The sequence below is a fragment of the Microcaecilia unicolor genome, chromosome 4, assembly GCF_901765095.1.
Source record: "Microcaecilia unicolor chromosome 4, aMicUni1.1, whole genome shotgun sequence".
NCBI classification, from domain to species: Eukaryota; Metazoa; Chordata; class Amphibia; order Gymnophiona; family Siphonopidae; genus Microcaecilia; species Microcaecilia unicolor.
In genome coordinates, this window is record NC_044034.1 from 201,308,553 (window position 1) to 201,325,961 (window position 17,409).

General features: G+C 45.0%; 1 protein-coding gene across 4 annotated transcripts in view; it reads right to left on the reverse strand.

The window, feature by feature from the left end:
* The window catches only part of KCNQ1 (potassium voltage-gated channel subfamily Q member 1), a 1,547,560-nt gene that overhangs the window by 1,195,643 nt on the left and 334,508 nt on the right, over positions 1 to 17,409 (reverse strand). The window lies entirely within an intron of this gene.

The following is a 17,409-nucleotide window of genomic DNA, read 5'->3' on the forward strand; positions in this document are numbered from 1 at the left end:
TTAGTGCGGGAGGCGGGTCCGAAGGCGCTCATGGCAAAGGTCGATATCGAATCTGCTTTCCGCCTCCTGCCGGTCCACCCGGATTGTTTCCCGCTGTTAGGATTTGCCCATGAGAACCAGTTTTACTTCGACAGATGCATGCCCATGGGATGCGCAGTTTCCTGCAATCTCTTCGAAGCCTTCAGCACCTTCCTGCATTGGGTGGTGTCCCAACGGGCGACCGTGAGCACAATTGTCCATTACCTGGATGACTTCTTCTTCGTCGGGCCCCGCGACTCCAGCACCTGCAGAGACCTCATGGAGGTCTTCTACACCGTTGCCCGGGAATTCGGAGTGCCCATAGCCGATAGCAAAACCACAGGGCCATGCACAGTCATCACCTTCTTGGGAATAGAGATTGATTCGGTAACTCATACTACCAGACTCCCGGAGGACAAGCTGCAGGGGTTAGCACAAAAAATCCTTGCTACCCTGCATTCAACCAAGATCACCCTTTACCAGATGCAATCCCTCATTGGCTCCCTCAACTTTGCCTGTAGGGTTCTCCCAATGGGCAGGGTATTTGTCCGCAGGCTTGCGGCAGCCACTGCAGGCATTTCACGCAAGCACCATCATCTGCGCATAACCCTTCCCATGAAGCAGGACCTCATCGTTTGGATGCGCTTTCTACAAGACTTCAACGGGAGAGCCCTAATCCAATCAGCCCCAACGTCCAGCATAGACCTTAACCTCTATACAGATGCCGCCGGGACTGTGGGGTGCGGGGCTTACTTCAACGGAGACTGGTTCGCTGCCCCTTGGCCATTGCAGTGGACACACAGTGGCCTCACCAAGAACATCACCTTCCTTGAGCTATTCCCCATTGTTGCTGCGGTCAACGTCTGGGGCGCTGCCCTGGCTAATAAATGTGTTATCCTTTGGTCAGACAATGCAGCTGTAGTGGAAATCATAAACAGGCAAACGGCGCGTTGTCCCCACACTGCAGCGCTTCTCCGCCACTTCGTGCTACGTTGCTTGCAGCTTAACTTGACGGCGCGAGCAAAGCACGTACCCGGTGTTGATAACAGAATAGCTGATGCTCTTTCACGCTTTCACTTTTCTCTCTTCCAGCAGTTGGCACCATCAGCAAGCAAGCAGCCCACTCCAGTACCAGAGCAACTATGGCAGCTAGCAACAACTCCATGCACCTACTCATCACCAGCTCGTTAGCCAAGACTACTCTATACACATACCGGCGAGCTTTTCGCCAAGTCTGTGAGCACCTGCAGAGCCAGGGATGGACAGGAGGACCAGTCCCAGATCAACTCATGGCCCGGTACATCACGGAGGCATTCGAAGCGGGTTCCTCCAGGACAGCGGTCGCCTCGAACATCACCGGCTTCGCCTTCTACTCCAAGCTGCGCGGTTGGGGCAACCCTCGGGCCAGCTTCCTGATCCGGACGCTCTTGAAGGGATGGGCTCGGTTTGCTCCGAGGCGTCCAGACACCAGAAGGCCTGTCACGTGCGAACTACTGCATCACCTGTGGTTGGCGCTGGAACGGGTGTGCAAGAATGCATATGAGACTGCGTTATTCAGGGCGGCCTTCTCTCTAGCGTTCTTCGCTGCACTGCGTCTAAGCGAGTTGACGGTACAATCCAAGGCTACGCCGACTGGTGGCCTGCAGATGGCTGATGTTTCCATCGCACAAGGTTCGGTCTCCCTGCGGGTCGCCAGGTCCAAAACGGACCAGATGGGCAGGGGACACACCATCACACTCAATGGTGTCCCGGATCTGCCGACCTGCCCACTAGCCAATCTTGTTGCTTACCTATCGGCCAGACCATCAGCAGGCACACCCCTCTTGATGCATCAGGACGCCAGCCCTCTCACAAGATTCCAGTTCACGGCCGTCTTCCGGCAAGCTCTCCTTGAAGCAGGACAGGACCCCGACAATTACGGGACGCACTCGTTCCGGATAGGGGCGGCAACTGCGGCCTTCCAGTGCGGTCTCTCCGCACAGACAATCAAGCAGCTGGGCCGCTGGAAGTCAGCAGCATTCCGCACCTATATCAGACCACCTCCTCCCCCACGACATGCACAGCCCAGTTAACCATTCTCCTTCCTCTTGCAGGTCTCCATCCGCACCAAGGGGTGGTGTGGATCATCGGACACTCCTATATCGCCAACGCTGCCAAGCGCATGAATGATGGGAAGCCAGGCCGGCACCTGGGGCTGGATAAGAAAGGGGTTACACTGACATGGATAGGAATTCCCGGCATGCGATGGCAGCAGCTTCTCCCCTCTGTCCTCCGTTTGCTGAATAATGCTCCACCACCGGGCACATTGCTCATTCACCTGGGGGGCAACGACATTGGGCACACCCCATGCCGCCGCTTGATTGCCACAATGAAGCGAGATCTACACGAAATCTCTATTGCAATGTGCGGGACCCTCATCCTCTGGTCGGACATCATCCCACGTTGGAGTGGATGCGCTTCCAGGCTATGGGCCAGAGGTGTCACCAAAATCAATCGCCAGGTTGGCATGTGGGTGGAGCAACTCGGTGGTGCAAAGATATGGCATCATTGGGCTTCACCCCTCATCCCCGGGTACTTCTTACCGGATGGAGTGCATCTCTCAGAGGCTGCCGATTACCTTCTGATCAATGACTTTCAGGAGGCACTAGAGAGGTATTGTTAAAGGGTAAAAGGGGGGACCTGGAGGCCATGTTGTCAGGCCCCCGTGTTGTGGCGGAGGCACCCGAGCCTGGGAATACTGGGAGGTGCATGAACAACGGACAGAAGGAAGATCGGACCTTCTAGCAAGAGACTGGGGCACTCACCGCTGGCAGACTATTCACCTCGCTGGTTTACATGGCAGGTGGAACACTGGTCTGGAGCAACGTGCCAAAATCCGATGAAGGTGCGGCCACGCTGGAGGCGGAGACATGGCTGGCCGCAATGCTGAAGGGGGACATGGGCCCTCTAGCTGGAGAGCATGGCGGAGGGCCGGAGCATCTACAGCATCATACCTAAGGCTCGGGTGCTTCCTAGAGGTGTTGTTGTTAATGTGTTTGCAATAAAGCTGTGGCCAAATTTTCCCAAAGATAAAACCTATCTCATGTATCGTCTGTGGGGCGACGGGATAATGATGAGGGAGGGGGGGCGAGAGTGCGTGCTGCCTGCCCATGTTAAAAGAGGCAAGCGAAGCGAATGCAGAGCAGCCGGACATAACATGGCGGCTGCCGCATGCTCGCTCCCTGGTCCGAATTGCCCCCTGCTTCCGGCTTCCCTGCCATCCCAGGTGACGTAGCGGGTGACCCGCTGCGTCATTGGCGGAGGGGCCGGAAGGGGGCGGGGTCACAGCGGGTGGGCTGCAGACACAAGAGAAAAGGCTGCCGAGCGGGTCTGAGCGGTCTTTTTGAAGCGGGCGGTACATGAGTTTCCCTCCACACCCTCCCCAAGCATGTTTTGTAGTCAAGACGGGCAGAGGGGGGCCACTAGGAGAATTTTACTGTTATGTTAGAATAAGCAATGTGAGGTGAGAATAGTAGTGTGTTATGTAATACCAATAGGGTACCGATTGTTAGCGAGTTGTACCAGGTTAGGTTTGGGTTTTATTGTGAATATGATTTGTCACTTATATGCATTAATACATGATTTGTCACTTATATGCATTAATACATGTACCCATGTTACCCATTATGACTGTCCCGACCAGTTAGGGGGTACTAAACAATGCGGGGTGGGAACGGTTAGTTTGTTATGTTATAGCAATAGGATATGGATTGTTGGCAAGTTTACCATGTTAAGTTTGAGTGTCTATTGTGAAGATGATTTGTCAATGATATGCCTTAATAGACTTACCTCTGCTACCTGTTATGCATGGCTTTGCCAATTATGAATGCTGTCACAGCAGCGGAGGCACCCGAGCCTGGGAATACTGGGAGGTGCATGAACAACGGACAGAAGGAAGATCGGACCTTCTAGCAAGAGACTGGGGCACTCACCGCTGGCAGACTATTCACCTCGCTGGTTTACATGGCAGGTGGAACACTGGTCTGGAGCAACGTGCCAAAATCCGATGAAGGTGCGGCCACGCTGGAGGCGGAGACATGGCTGGCCGCAATGCTGAAGGGGGACATGGGCCCTCTAGCTGGAGAGCATGGCGGAGGGCCGGAGCATCTACAGCATCATACCTAAGGCTCGGGTGCTTCCTAGAGGTGTTGTTGTTAATGTGTTTGCAATAAAGCTGTGGCCAAATTTTCCCAAAGATAAAACCTATCTCATGTATCGTCTGTGGGGCGACGGGATAATGATGAGGGAGGGGGGGCGAGAGTGCGTGCTGCCTGCCCATGTTAAATCACAGATTAAAGTTAAAAACTAGTAACTTTATTTAACTTTCATTAGTTCTAACTTTATTGCTGCACTTCATATCTGTGTATTTAAAGGGACTGAAAAAGTGACTGCTTTGTTACTTCTTTTGAGATCTACAGAGATAAACCCCAATTGAACATCCATCTAGAGTCATCCGATATTAGACTTACAAAGCTGCTAAAACAGTTCATTTCCTCTCTTCTATTCACTGTCCACCGTGCCAAATTTCTGTGGTCGCTACTTGATGAAATGAGCTAACTTTTTCCTGAGAACTACACACTGACCAGATGTCTTGAGCCAGGCATTGCCCCATGTGTGTGGTGAGAGTCACATGCAATACCATCTCAGTTACCATGGCAATAGGTTTTCCCATCCATCCTACAGCCATGCTAACAGTAGCTACCAGCTGTTGTCTGGCATCACAGCCAAGCAAAAACTGGGAACACTTGGTCCAGCCTTCTCCCAGACTAAGGTTCATAATACTATCCACAGGCCTAACTTTATATCCCAACTTTGTCGCCAATTTAGCTCATCTCTATTGTTTCAACTCTTCTAAGCCCATTCCTGCAGTATTTTCACAGTCCCTGAGCCTGTCAAGCAAGGAGCACCTAAATTCAAAGTAGGTGATTCCTATAGAATATGCATTTTTCCCTTAACATATTACTTCTTAATCTAAATGTTTGATATACAGTGGGGGAAATAAGTATTTGATCCCTTGCTGATTTTGTAAGTTTGCCCACTGACAAAGACATGAGCAGCCCATAATTGAAGGGTAGGTTATTGGTAACAGTGAGAGATAGCACATCACAAATTAAATCCGGAAAATCACATTGTGGAAAGTATATGAATTTATTTGCATTCTGCAGAGGGAAATAAGTATTTAATCCCTCTGGCAAACAAGACCTAATACTTGGTGGCAAAACCCTTGTTGGCAAGCACAGCGGTCAGACGTCTTCTGTAGTTGATGATGAGGTTTGCACACATGTCAGGAGGAATTTTGGTCCACTCCTCTTTGCAGATCATCTCTAAATCATTAAGAGTTCTGGGCTGTCGCTTGGCAACTCGCAGCTTCAGCTCCCTCCATAAGTTTTCAATGGGATTAAGGTCTGGTGACTGGCTAGGCCACTCCATGACCCTAATGTGCTTCTTCCTGAGCCACTCCTTTGTTGCCTTGGCTGTATGTTTTGGGTCATTGTCGTGCTGGAAGACCCAGCCACGACCCATTTTTAAGGCCCTGGCGGAGGGCAGGAGGTTGTCACTCAGAATTGTACGGTACATGGCCCCATCCATTCTCCCATTGATGCGGTGAAGTAGTCCTGTGCCCTTAGCAGAGAAACACCCCCAAAACATAACATTTCCACCTCCATGCTTGACAGTGGGGATGGTGTTCTTTGGGTCATAGGCAGCATTTCTCTTCCTCCAAACACGGCGAGTTGAGTTCATGCCAAAGAGCTCAATTTTTGTCTCATCTGACCACAGCACCTTCTCCCAATCACTCTCGGCATCATCCAGGTGTTCACTGGCAAACTTCAGACGGGCCGTCACATGTGCCTTCCGGAGCAGGGGGACCTTGCGGGCACTGCAGGATTGCAATCCGTTATGTCGTAATGTGTTACCAATGGTTTTCGTGGTGACAGTGGTCCCAGCTGCCTTGAGATCATTGACAAGTTCCCCCCTTGTAGTTGTAGGCTGATTTCTAACCTTCCTCATGATCAAGGATACCCCACGAGGTGAGATTTTGCGTGGAGCCCCAGATCTTTGTCGATTGACAGTCATTTTGTACTTCTTCCATTTTCTTACTATGGCACCAACAGTTGTCTCCTTCTCGCCCAGCGTCTTACTGATGGTTTTGTAGCCCATTCCAGCCTTGTGCAGGTGTATGATCTTGTCCCTGACATCCTTAGACAGCTCCTTGCTCTTGGCCATTTTGTAGAGGTTAGAGTCTGACTGATTCACTGAGTCTGTGGACAGGTGTCTTTCATACAGGTGACCATTGCCGACAGCTGTCTGTCATGCAGGTAACGAGTTGATTTGGAGCATCTACCTGGTCTGTAGGGGCCAGATCTCTTACTGGTTGGTGGGGGATCAAATACTTATTTCCCTCTGCAGAATGCAAATAAATTCATATACTTTCCACAATGTGATTTTCCGGATTTAATTTGTGATGTGCTATCTCTCACTGTTACCAATAACCTACCCTTCAATTATGGGCTGCTCATGTCTTTGTCAGTGGGCAAACTTACAAAATCAGCAAGGGATCAAATACTTATTTCCCCCACTGTAGGCTTATTTCAGGGTGTAATGAGCTTTGCCTACCCACCCACTTAACAAGACCTCTCCCCAGATTAATGATCCTCTCTCTAGCCAGAAAAGACAATACCTTCACTTGTACTTCTCTTTAACCCCTACAAAACATTCACCAGTGCTCATCAGTTATAGCTTACCAGATATCAAAATCACTGTTTTAATTTTTGTACTTTTTTCCTTAAGAAGAGAGTCAAGTTCAGATGACTAACTTTAACTCTGAAGAGTTAATGATCAATGTAATGAAGGGTCTGAGGTATCTTTGGTTTGTTTAGAGCTTTCATGCAGGAAAATATTTCTTGTCAAGACACAGACACACAATGAAGCACTCGAGTACAGGTTAACATACAAAGCATATGTGTTAAAAGGCAATTTAATAAGCATTTTAACACCTAGCTCTTGCAGCTACTCACATTTAATACATAGAGAGATATCTTTGAAGTCAACTGTGCAAAAGAGGGGTTAGAAAGGTTAACTTCACAGGGAGCCTATTGAGAGAGGATTTTAAGATTACCACTTCTGCTTCTCCCTAATAACAAAGTCAAGACAAGTCTGGGACAAGTTTCCTTACCACAGCCCTCTGGCAAACAGGTCTAAAAGCACTCTCACACTTGTAATCAAAGATCATTATCAATGCAGACACATTTAACTCTATAGCCTTCAGCTATGCACCTATGCCTTTGAAAAATTAACTACATGCAAGTCGGTATAGCTTTGAATATATACTTTTCTTTTTGTATCAGCTTTTGGAGGTTTGAAACTTATCTTCTGTATAATTTACAGGATCAGGTCACCTCAAGAATGCAGAAGTATTTTCATCAAAAAATGATTTGCTACCATGGGCAAATAAAAATGTATCATACCCAGACTTAAAAATAAATTCTGCTGAGAGGTGCAATGTTGAACAAATCCCCTTTATGTTGAGTTTGAGGCCTATCCCCTCTGTCTGGCAAGTGCTACACTGCTGACCAGGGCCGGTCCAACCCAGTAAGCGAGGTAAGCATGGCAGGAGGGCGCCAACCTCTGGAGGGCGCCACCATGCCATGTTTACCCTCGCCGCTTACCTCAGCTCCCGGACCCTGACAGCAGCCCTGCCTTCTGTTTCCTGCTCCAGTACCTGCGCCGCCCTGGGGCATTTAAATCTTGTATTTAAATTTACCTCCGACGTCGCAGCAGCTGCGCAGCGTCAGTGAAAGCGTTGCTGCCCGACGTCTCTAGCTTTCCCTTCACTAGTTCGTTCCCTCTCAGTGTCCCGCCCTTGCAAGGAAATGACGTCAGAAGAAGGCGGGACTCTGAGGGAACGAACGAGTAAAGGAAAGGCTGGGAGACGTCGGCAGCAGCGCTTTCACTGACGCTGCGCAGCTGCTGCGACGTCGGAGGCAAATTTAAACACAAGATTTAAACCAGAGAAGAGAGCGGACAGGTGGACATGGGAGCGGGAGGGCAGGGGAGAGAGGAGCATTGATCGATGGACATGGATAGGAGGATAGGGCCCAGGGAGAGAGGAGAAATTGCTGGACATGGAGGGGAGGGGAGGGAGGAGAATTGCTGGATATGGATGGATGAAGGAGGGAAGGGGAGAGAGGAGCATCGATGGACAAGGATGGACATGGATGGGAGGGCAGGGCCCAGGGAGAGAGGAGAAATTGCCGGAAATGGAGGGGAGGGAGGAGAATTGCTGGATATGGATGGATGGAGGTGGGAAGGGGAGAGAGGAGCATCGATGGACAAAGATGGACATGGATGGGAGGGCAGGGCCCTGGGAGAGAGGAGAAATTGCTGGACATGGAGGGGAGGGCAGGGGAGAGAGAGGAGAATTGCTGGATATGGATGGATGGAGGGAGGAAGGCGGGGAAAGGAGAATTGCTGGATATGGATGGATAGATGGATGGAGGGCAGGGGAGTTGCTGGACATGGGTGGATGGAGGGGAGGGCAGGGAGAGAATTGTTGGGCATGGATGGATGGATGGAGAGGAGGGAAGAGAGGACAGGTGTAATATTTTCAATGATGCCATGGCTAGTAAAAGGGGTGTGACTACTGTAGGGGCGGAGCCATAATGATCCCGCCCCTGGATGGGTAGGAGCGCTGACTAATAGGCTGCAGGAGGGTGCCAGAAACCCTAGGACCGGCCCTGCTGCTGACTTCATTTCAAAATGTTCACTGCCCTTTTTCTGACAGGCAACAACATGTTGTTGTCAGTTACATCTGGAATTCAGGGAGGAAAGTGCCATGAGCAATGCATACTCATGATATGAGATCGGCATACTCAAAGCAGGGGTGCTCAATGTCAGCTCTCGAGGTCTGTAACCCAGTTGGGTTTTCAGGATTTCCACACTGAATATGCATGGGATCTATTTGCATACAATGGAAGCAGTGCATGCACATAGATCTCATGCATATTCAAGTTTTATTAGATATTTTCTACCCCGCCCAATCAAACATATCTGAGCGGCTCACAATCTAAATAGAAAGAAGAAGGAGGAAATAAGAAAAGAAAAGAACAACAAATTATCAACAACTGACTACCAGGAGACAGAAGGAGCAGAGAAGGAACTACAATATATGATAGGAAAGTAAGAAAGGGCAAAAAGTCAAAAACACAAGGAAGGGGGGAAACACAGATAGTTCAGGCATTGGGGAAATCCTGAAAACCCAACTGGGTTGTGGACCTTAACAGCTGACAGTAAGCATCCCTAAAAACAAGAAGTCATAATCGCTTATCCAGATATCCATTGGATTCATTATTACCAGAATTTGTATAGCACTACAACGTGTATGTGGTGGTATAAAAGACCTATAAGAGATTAGTGATGTGCACAGTCAGTTCACTAGTATGCTTTAAAATATCTGATGCATGCTAAATTGAATGAATCTATGTCAAGGGCCCTTTTACGAAGCTGCGGTAAGCACTAACATGTGCTTATCACAGCAAAAAAATGGCATGAAAAGGCATTCTATGGTAATTTCTGGATATGCATGTGCTACCCATGTACTAAAAAAATGTATTTATTTTTTAGCACAGGGGTGTGTCTGGGTGCAGAGAATGTGCACATTCTGTGCTAATCAGTTACAGCAGCTACATTGATAAGGAAGACAAAGAGGAACTTTGAAAAAGATTGCGCTGGAGGCAAAAACATAGTGAATTTTTTTTTAGGTATATTAAAAGCAGGAAGCCGGCAAAAGAATCGGTTGGACAACTAGATGGCTGAGGGGTAAAAGGGGCAATTGGGAAGACAAAGCAACAGGGGAGAGATTACATGAATTCTTTGCTTCGGTCTTCATCAAGGAAGATTTGGGAAAGATACAGGTCCAGAAATGGTATTCAAAACTGACGAGTCTGAGAAACTGAATGAAATCTCTATAAACTTAGAGGATGTAATGGGGCAATTTCACAAACTGAAGAGTAGCAAATCTCCTGGACCGGAAGGTATTCATCCCAGAGTACTGATAGAATTCAAAAATGAACTTCCGGAACTATTGTTAGTAATATATAATTTATCTTTAAAACCAAGTGTGGTAATGGAAAATTGGAGGGTGGCCAACGTAACACCGATATTTTAAAAAGGTTCCAGAGGAGATCGAGGAAATTATAGACTGGTGAGCCTGACGTTGGTGCCGGGCAAAATTTTAGACTACTTAAAGAACAAATTACAGAGTATATTCAAAAGCATGGATTAATGAGACAAAGCCAACATGGATTTAGTGAAGGGAAATCCTGCCTCACCAATCTATTACATTTCTCTGAAGGGGTGAACACACATATGGATAAAGGTGAGCTGGTTGATATTGTGTATCTGGATTTCAAAAGGTGTTTGACAAAGTACCTCATGAAAGACTCCAGAGGAAATTGGAGAGTCATGGGATAGGAAGTAGTGTCCTATTGTGGATTAAAAACTGGTTAATGTAGACATTCGGAGAAAGATGGAACAGATTGAGAACTTTAATAAAAGATTAAATTTATGTTTGTTAAATTTCCCTAACCTCCCTGGGATTACTCCTTATGATATGTTTAAAAGATATGTGAATGAAGTTTTACAAATTCCTTTGGAAGCTATTCCGCCTGTAAACAAATTATATTATATTCCTGTTCCTAAGGGAGAGAAAGGGAAAAAACAAGAACTTCAAGAAGTCAATCTGGATTTAAATAATATCTCAGCAATACTGGAACAGACATTGGATGAAAATACTGAAAGATCCACTTTAATTGTGTCATTCATTTTTGAACAGGACTTGAATAATATAATGAAACTTTATTTTAAGAACTTGAAAACCTGTTTTGGTGGAATCAAGGTTCAGATTTTCCCTGACGTAGCGAAATCTACCCAACAAAGAAGAAAAGCCTTCCTTGCATTAAAATCAAAAGCATCTGATATAGGAGGGACTTTCTTCTTAGCATTTCCATGTAAATGCATTGTCAAATTGGGTCAGATTAAATATACCTTTTATTCACCTGAACATCTAAAATCATTTCTTGATTCAAGGCAACAGTAATTGATATAATATAACGTGGGAATGTTAAGCCACTATCTTTTTTTTTCCTAATTTTGTTAATAAATATTTGTTTTAAATCCTCTCTCAATTCCACCGACCCCCCTCTCAGCTTAATGTGATCTAAGGAAGCAAAAGAAAAATAATTTTTATGTTATAGGAATTTGATAGAAAACGATTTGTATATCTGTATAATTGTACGATATTTCCTTAAATGTTGCTTAATTTCCTCTTATGAATCATGGCTGTATTTCAATAACAAGTATCTTCTTGTTGTAACGTTTAAAATTAATAAACAAATTTAATATAAAAACTGGTTAAAAAATATTAACCAGAGAGTAGGGTTCAATGGGCAGTATTCTCAATGGAGAAGGGTAGTTAGTGGGGCTCCCCAGAGGCCTGTGCTGGGACCGCTGCTTTTTAACATATTTATAAATGATCTAGAGATGGGAGTAACTAGTGAGGTAATTACATTTGCTGACAACACAAAGTTATTCAAAGTTGTTAAATCGCAAGAGGATTGTGAAAAATTACAAGACTGGGCCTCTAAATGGCAAATGATGTTTAATGTAAGCAAGTGCAAAATGATGCATGTGGAAAAGAGGAACCCGAATTATAGCCACATAATGCAAGGTTCCACGTTAGGAGTCAACGACCAAGAAAGAGATCTAGGTGTCATCATTGATGATACGTTGAAACTCTCTGCTCAGTGTGCTGCGGCAGCTAAGAAAGCAAATAGAATGTTAGGTATTATTAGGAAAGGAATGGAAAACAAAAATGAGAACGTTATAATGCCTTTGTATTGCTCCATGGTGTGACCGCACCTCGAATATTGTGTTCAATTCTGGTCGCCGCATCTCAGAAAAGATATAGTGGAATTAGAAAAGGTACAGAGAAGGGCGACAAAAATGATAAAGGGGATGGGACGACTTCCCTATGAGAAAAGGCTAAAGCGGCTAGGGATCCAGCTTAGAGAAAAGATGGCTATGCGGAGATATGATAGAGGTCTATAAAATAATGAGTGGTGTGGAATGGGGAGATGTGAAGCCTCTGTTTACACTTTCCAAAAATACTAGGACTAGGGGGCATGAGATCAAGCTACAATGTAGTAAATTAAAACGTGTAATTAAACTCTGGAATTCGTTGCCAGAGAATGTGGTAACAGCGGTTAGCTTAGCGGGGTTTAAAAAAGGATTGGACGGCCATTGGACGGCTTCCTAAAGAAAAAGTCCATAGACCATTATTAAAATGGACTTCAGGAAAATCCACTGCTCATTTCTGGGAACAGCAGCATAAAATGTTTTGTACTTTTTTTGGATCTTGCCAGGTATTTGTGACCTGGATTGGCCACTGTTGGAACAGGATTCTGGGCTTGATGGACCTTTGGTCTGTCCCAGTATGGCAATAATGTACTTATGCCGCACACTAACTGATTAGCACTTGCTTAGCAAGTGAGCCCTTAGCGCTTACATAATGGGTGCTAGTAAGGGCTCAGATACTAATCTGTTTTAACTGCCACACGCTAATTGCAAAATTAGCACGTGGTCATTAACACGAAAAATAGGAATTTCAGCCATTTTACCCTAGCAGTAAAAATGGCCTTAGTGAATGGGAATGACCTGCATAAGGGCACGCCAAGGCCACTTTTTTTTACCACTGTTTGGTAAAACAGCCCCTAACTAAGCATGCAAAAGATTTTAATGTGCATTAAACAATTTTATTACAAGAAATGTGTGAAATCAGCTGAGAAATAAGTCAAGAAAAAGGCCAAAAGAATGAAAATTGTTTGCTTTGGGCACATACCTACAAGCGCAAATCCAAACAGAGAGGGATACAAAGTACAAAGCAAACAATCCATGTTTCGGCACACAGTGCCTGCATCAGGGGTTATAAGTCAGTACCTTCAAAAATAAGGAAAGGCTAACCCACTGCTGGGGCTCCCAATAGTGATAGGTGACCTTCAAAGCGGTCAAAATGCTGGCATTCCGGTGTCTGTGAAAGAAAGAGAATATCTCAACCTCCTTTTTCAATTAGCTTTAAGAGGGGGGCCAGTGGTTGTTTGGAGCTCTGGTGGTGGGCTAGCCTTTCCTTATTTTTGAAGGTACTGACTTATGACCCCTGATGCAGGCACTGTGTGCCAAAACAAAGCCCGTGTCAGGTCACTGATGTGCATTATTTCTACCTCACATCCCTAAAAGAGACAGACCCTACTCTTAGGAGCTTATAAGGCAAGACAGACAGGAAATACACAATTGGTTATTGGACAGAAAACAGAAAGGAGGGTTAAATGGCCATTTTCTCAATGGAGGAGGGTGGATAGTGGAGTATCGCAGAGATCTGTACTAGGACTGATGCTGTTTAACATATCTATAAATGATCTGGAAATCAGAAAGATGAGTGAGGTGATTAAATTTGCAGATGACACAAAACTATTCAAAGTTGTCAAAACACATGCGGATTATGAAAATTTACAGGAAGACCTCAAGAAACTGGAAGACTGGCCATCCAAATGGCAGATGAAATTTAATGTGGACAAATGCAAAGTGAACGGCAAACACATAAGAAAGCGGACCTCCACAATGGAAAAAAACAAGAAAAGAACACAGCGAAGGTGACAAGATGGATGACGCCAAACAAACTTCTACTGGACTCAGAAAAAAGTTCACAGCAAAAGTAATGCATATTGGGGAAAATAATCCAAATCATAGTTACCTGATACTAGGGTCCACCTTGGTGGTCAGCACCCAAGAAGGAGATCTAGGTGTCATTGTAGAGACTACGCTAAAATCTTCTGCCCAGCGAGAGGCGGCGGCTAAAAAATCAAACAGGATGCTAGGTATTATTAGGAAAGGGATGCAAAATAAGACCAAGAATATTATATAATGCCTCTGTATCACTCCATGATGCAACCTCACCTTGAGTTTTGCTTCAATTCTGGTCGCTGTATCTCAAAAAAGATATAGCGGAATTAGAAAAGGTTCAATGAAGAATGACTAAAATGATAAAGGGGACAGGACTTCTTCCATATAAGGGAAGGCTAAAGAGGTTCAGCTTGGAAAAGAGATGGCTAAGGGGGATATGACTGAGGTCTATAAAATCCTGAGTGGTATAGAACTGGAAAGTGAAAATCGATCTTTCACTTTTTCAGAAAGTACAAAGACTAGGGGGGTCGCTCAATGAAAATACATGGAAATACTTTTAAAACAAACAGGAGGACATATTTTTTTCACTCCAAGAATAGTTAAGCTCTGAAAGGAGGATGTGGTAATAGTGGTTAGCGTATCTATGTTTAAAAAGGGCTTGGACAAGTTTCTGGAGGAAAAATCCATAATCTGTTATTGAGATGAACATGGGGAGAACCACTGCTTGCCCCGGAATTGATAGCATGAAACGTTGCTACTATTTGGGCTTCTGCCAGGAACCTGTGACCTGCATTGGTCACTATTGGAAGAAGAATACTGGGTTAGATGGACCACTGGTCTGATCCAATATGGCTACTCTTATGTTCTTATAAAATAAGAAATAAGAGGTTCCTGAGTTAAGATGGTAGCATCATGAAATGGGAGATCTACTACTACTACTTATCATTTCTATAGCACTACAACTTGTAGTCTACAAGGCATACGCAGCGCTGTACACCATACACAAAAAGACAGTCCCTGCTCAAAAAGCTTACAATCTAGTTAAGACAGGCAGACAGACAGAACAATTAAGGGTAAGGGAATAAAGAGGTGAGGATGAAAGGATAGGGCAAGTGAGCAGTGGTTAGGAGTCAAAAGCAGTGGTAAAGAGGTGGGCTTTAAGTTTGGACTTGAAAACGGCCAAAGAGGGGGCTAGACGTACAGATCTAAAGCAGGGTTACGGCTGCAATTAAATAAGGAAGGGAAATTTTTTCATTGAAGAACTGAGGGATCTTAGTGGTTACATTTAAGGAAACAGAGGAGTTGCTTCATTTAAATTGTCCATCTCCACAAGAAAGTAGAAAACATTATATTTTTAAAAAATGGTAATGCATAAAGCGAGTCCAAATAATAATTTGGTTCTTTTTTGGATTATTTTTTGGCCAATTTAATTAGAACATGTAAAAATGTTTCAGCACATGTAAATCAACTTTATGCACAAAAAATCTCAAATCTGATGTGTGTATAAGTCCATTTAGTACATATTTTCAATGCTCATAACAATACCCAAACCATAAGTGCAAACCGAATGCACATCCCTAGAATGTGTTTCGAAGACGATGAACAACTGAATTCATAGAAAGCAAGTATGGACCCAACTTTCCAACAATTCTTTTCATACCTGCAGGGTCCCTTCATCATTTTAAAAATTTAATGAAGGTCTTTATTTAAAATATAACAATGAAAATGCAGCTCAACAGCCCAGTATTACAAACATGTCACTTAATCCAATAACAATAGATGTTTTACTTTATATAAAGTTATCATAAAAAATAATCATCTCCAACTAGACAGTCCATACTGCTGAATCATTCTTAGCAATTACCAAATTAATAGTAACCTCCAAATGTAACAATTTTATCAAAATAAGGTCAGCCAAACTTCTCCTTCCCCTTAACTTAGGCATAAAAGCACCCCTCCCCAGCAGCTTTCCTACCCATGATGGGGTGTTAACACTAGCAGCTCAGTTCTCTTCCTGAGAACTTTGAATAGAGAACACTGCAATCAATGCACAACAGAATTCAATACAAGATAACAGTGCTGGAGCAGTTGGGAATGACACCTCTTTTGTCTTACATATCACTTAAGAGCTCTATCTTTGCACCACCTGACTGCAAGATTCCACACAAGGTATCCCATCACACCAATCCAGCCAATAACTATCCCATTATACCAGGGAATTATTTCAGCAACTAATATCCTGAGGTTAAATAAGTCAAGAAGTGTCCTATACTGGATGTCTATTTTGAACCTATAAGGCCACTATCCACAGCCTCTCACAAATGCACTTTTTTTTTTTTTTTTTTTAATAACCATTGGTATTTGGAAAAGCTTGGTTCTCCATAGCTATTTGTGCTCCAGAGTGCAAAAGAGACATGGATGACTCTACAGGGTTGCTCTAAACTGCATCACAACTCTATCCACAGGAAAAGGTTATTTCAGACTACAGAGTTGCACGGGCACAGAAATCCAACCCGTCCCTGCTGGAATCTAACCTGTCCCCACCCGTCCCCATAGGGAATCTAACCCATCCCCACCCGTCCGCGTGGGGAATCCCATCCCCAACTATCCCCGTGGGGAATCTAATGGTACATTAAAAAAAAAATGCTGTCTGCTCTCTGGGTTCGAGCCGCAGCACTGCAGGCAAGGAAGGAATGGAAGTTGGAACACTCTGGTGCGCACATGTAAGGCTTCTCTGATTCACTGGCACTGTTTGTTAAGAGATCGCCAAATGCACACGCCAGTAGCTCAGGTGACATCTGATGCTCGTGCCTATGTCAGAGCCGAGGTCTGCACATCAGCCCGGGAGCAGAGAGGATTAATAGTAACGTAGTAAATAACAGCAGATTAAAAACCGGAACGGTCCATCCAGTCTGCCCAATAGACATAATCATCATCAATTCATGATTAAATCAACAATGAATGTGATATTATATACTTGATTATGGTCTTTCTGTGGCGTTTCTGGGACACAGACCATAGAAGTCCGCCTGGCCCTATCGTTATGTTCCAAATGCTGGAGTTGCCCTCGAAGCCCACTCCAGCCTATTTATCTTCTCATTTGCTGGACACAGACCGTAAACGTCTGTCCAGCACTGTCCTCATGTTCCAGCCACTAAAGTTGCTGTCTAAGCCCTTTCCAGTCCATCTTAAACCAGATTGCCATATATGAGACACAGACCATACAGGTCTCCCGGTATCGGCCCTAGTTCATCACAGCTAGAGTTGCCATCTAAGTGTCACTCGACAAACCCACACACATGCAGTCATTTAAATTTAGTTTTTTTTTTTTATAACTTCCATTTTCTAATTAGAGATCCTCTATGTTTATTCCATGCTTTTTTGAATTTCATCACCATTTGTATCTCTACTACCTCCTTAATGGAGACATTCCGCATCTGTGCTGTTAAAGCAAAGAGGAGGAGACAGAACACAAAGAACTTGGTACTCAGTAGGTGAGAGGCTGGCGCAAGTGCAGGATACACTTCCACGGGAACCCCAAAGGAACTGCTTCCGTCCCCGTGGGAACCTCACAGGAACTGCTTCCGTCCCCACGGGATCCCAGCAGAACTGCTTCCG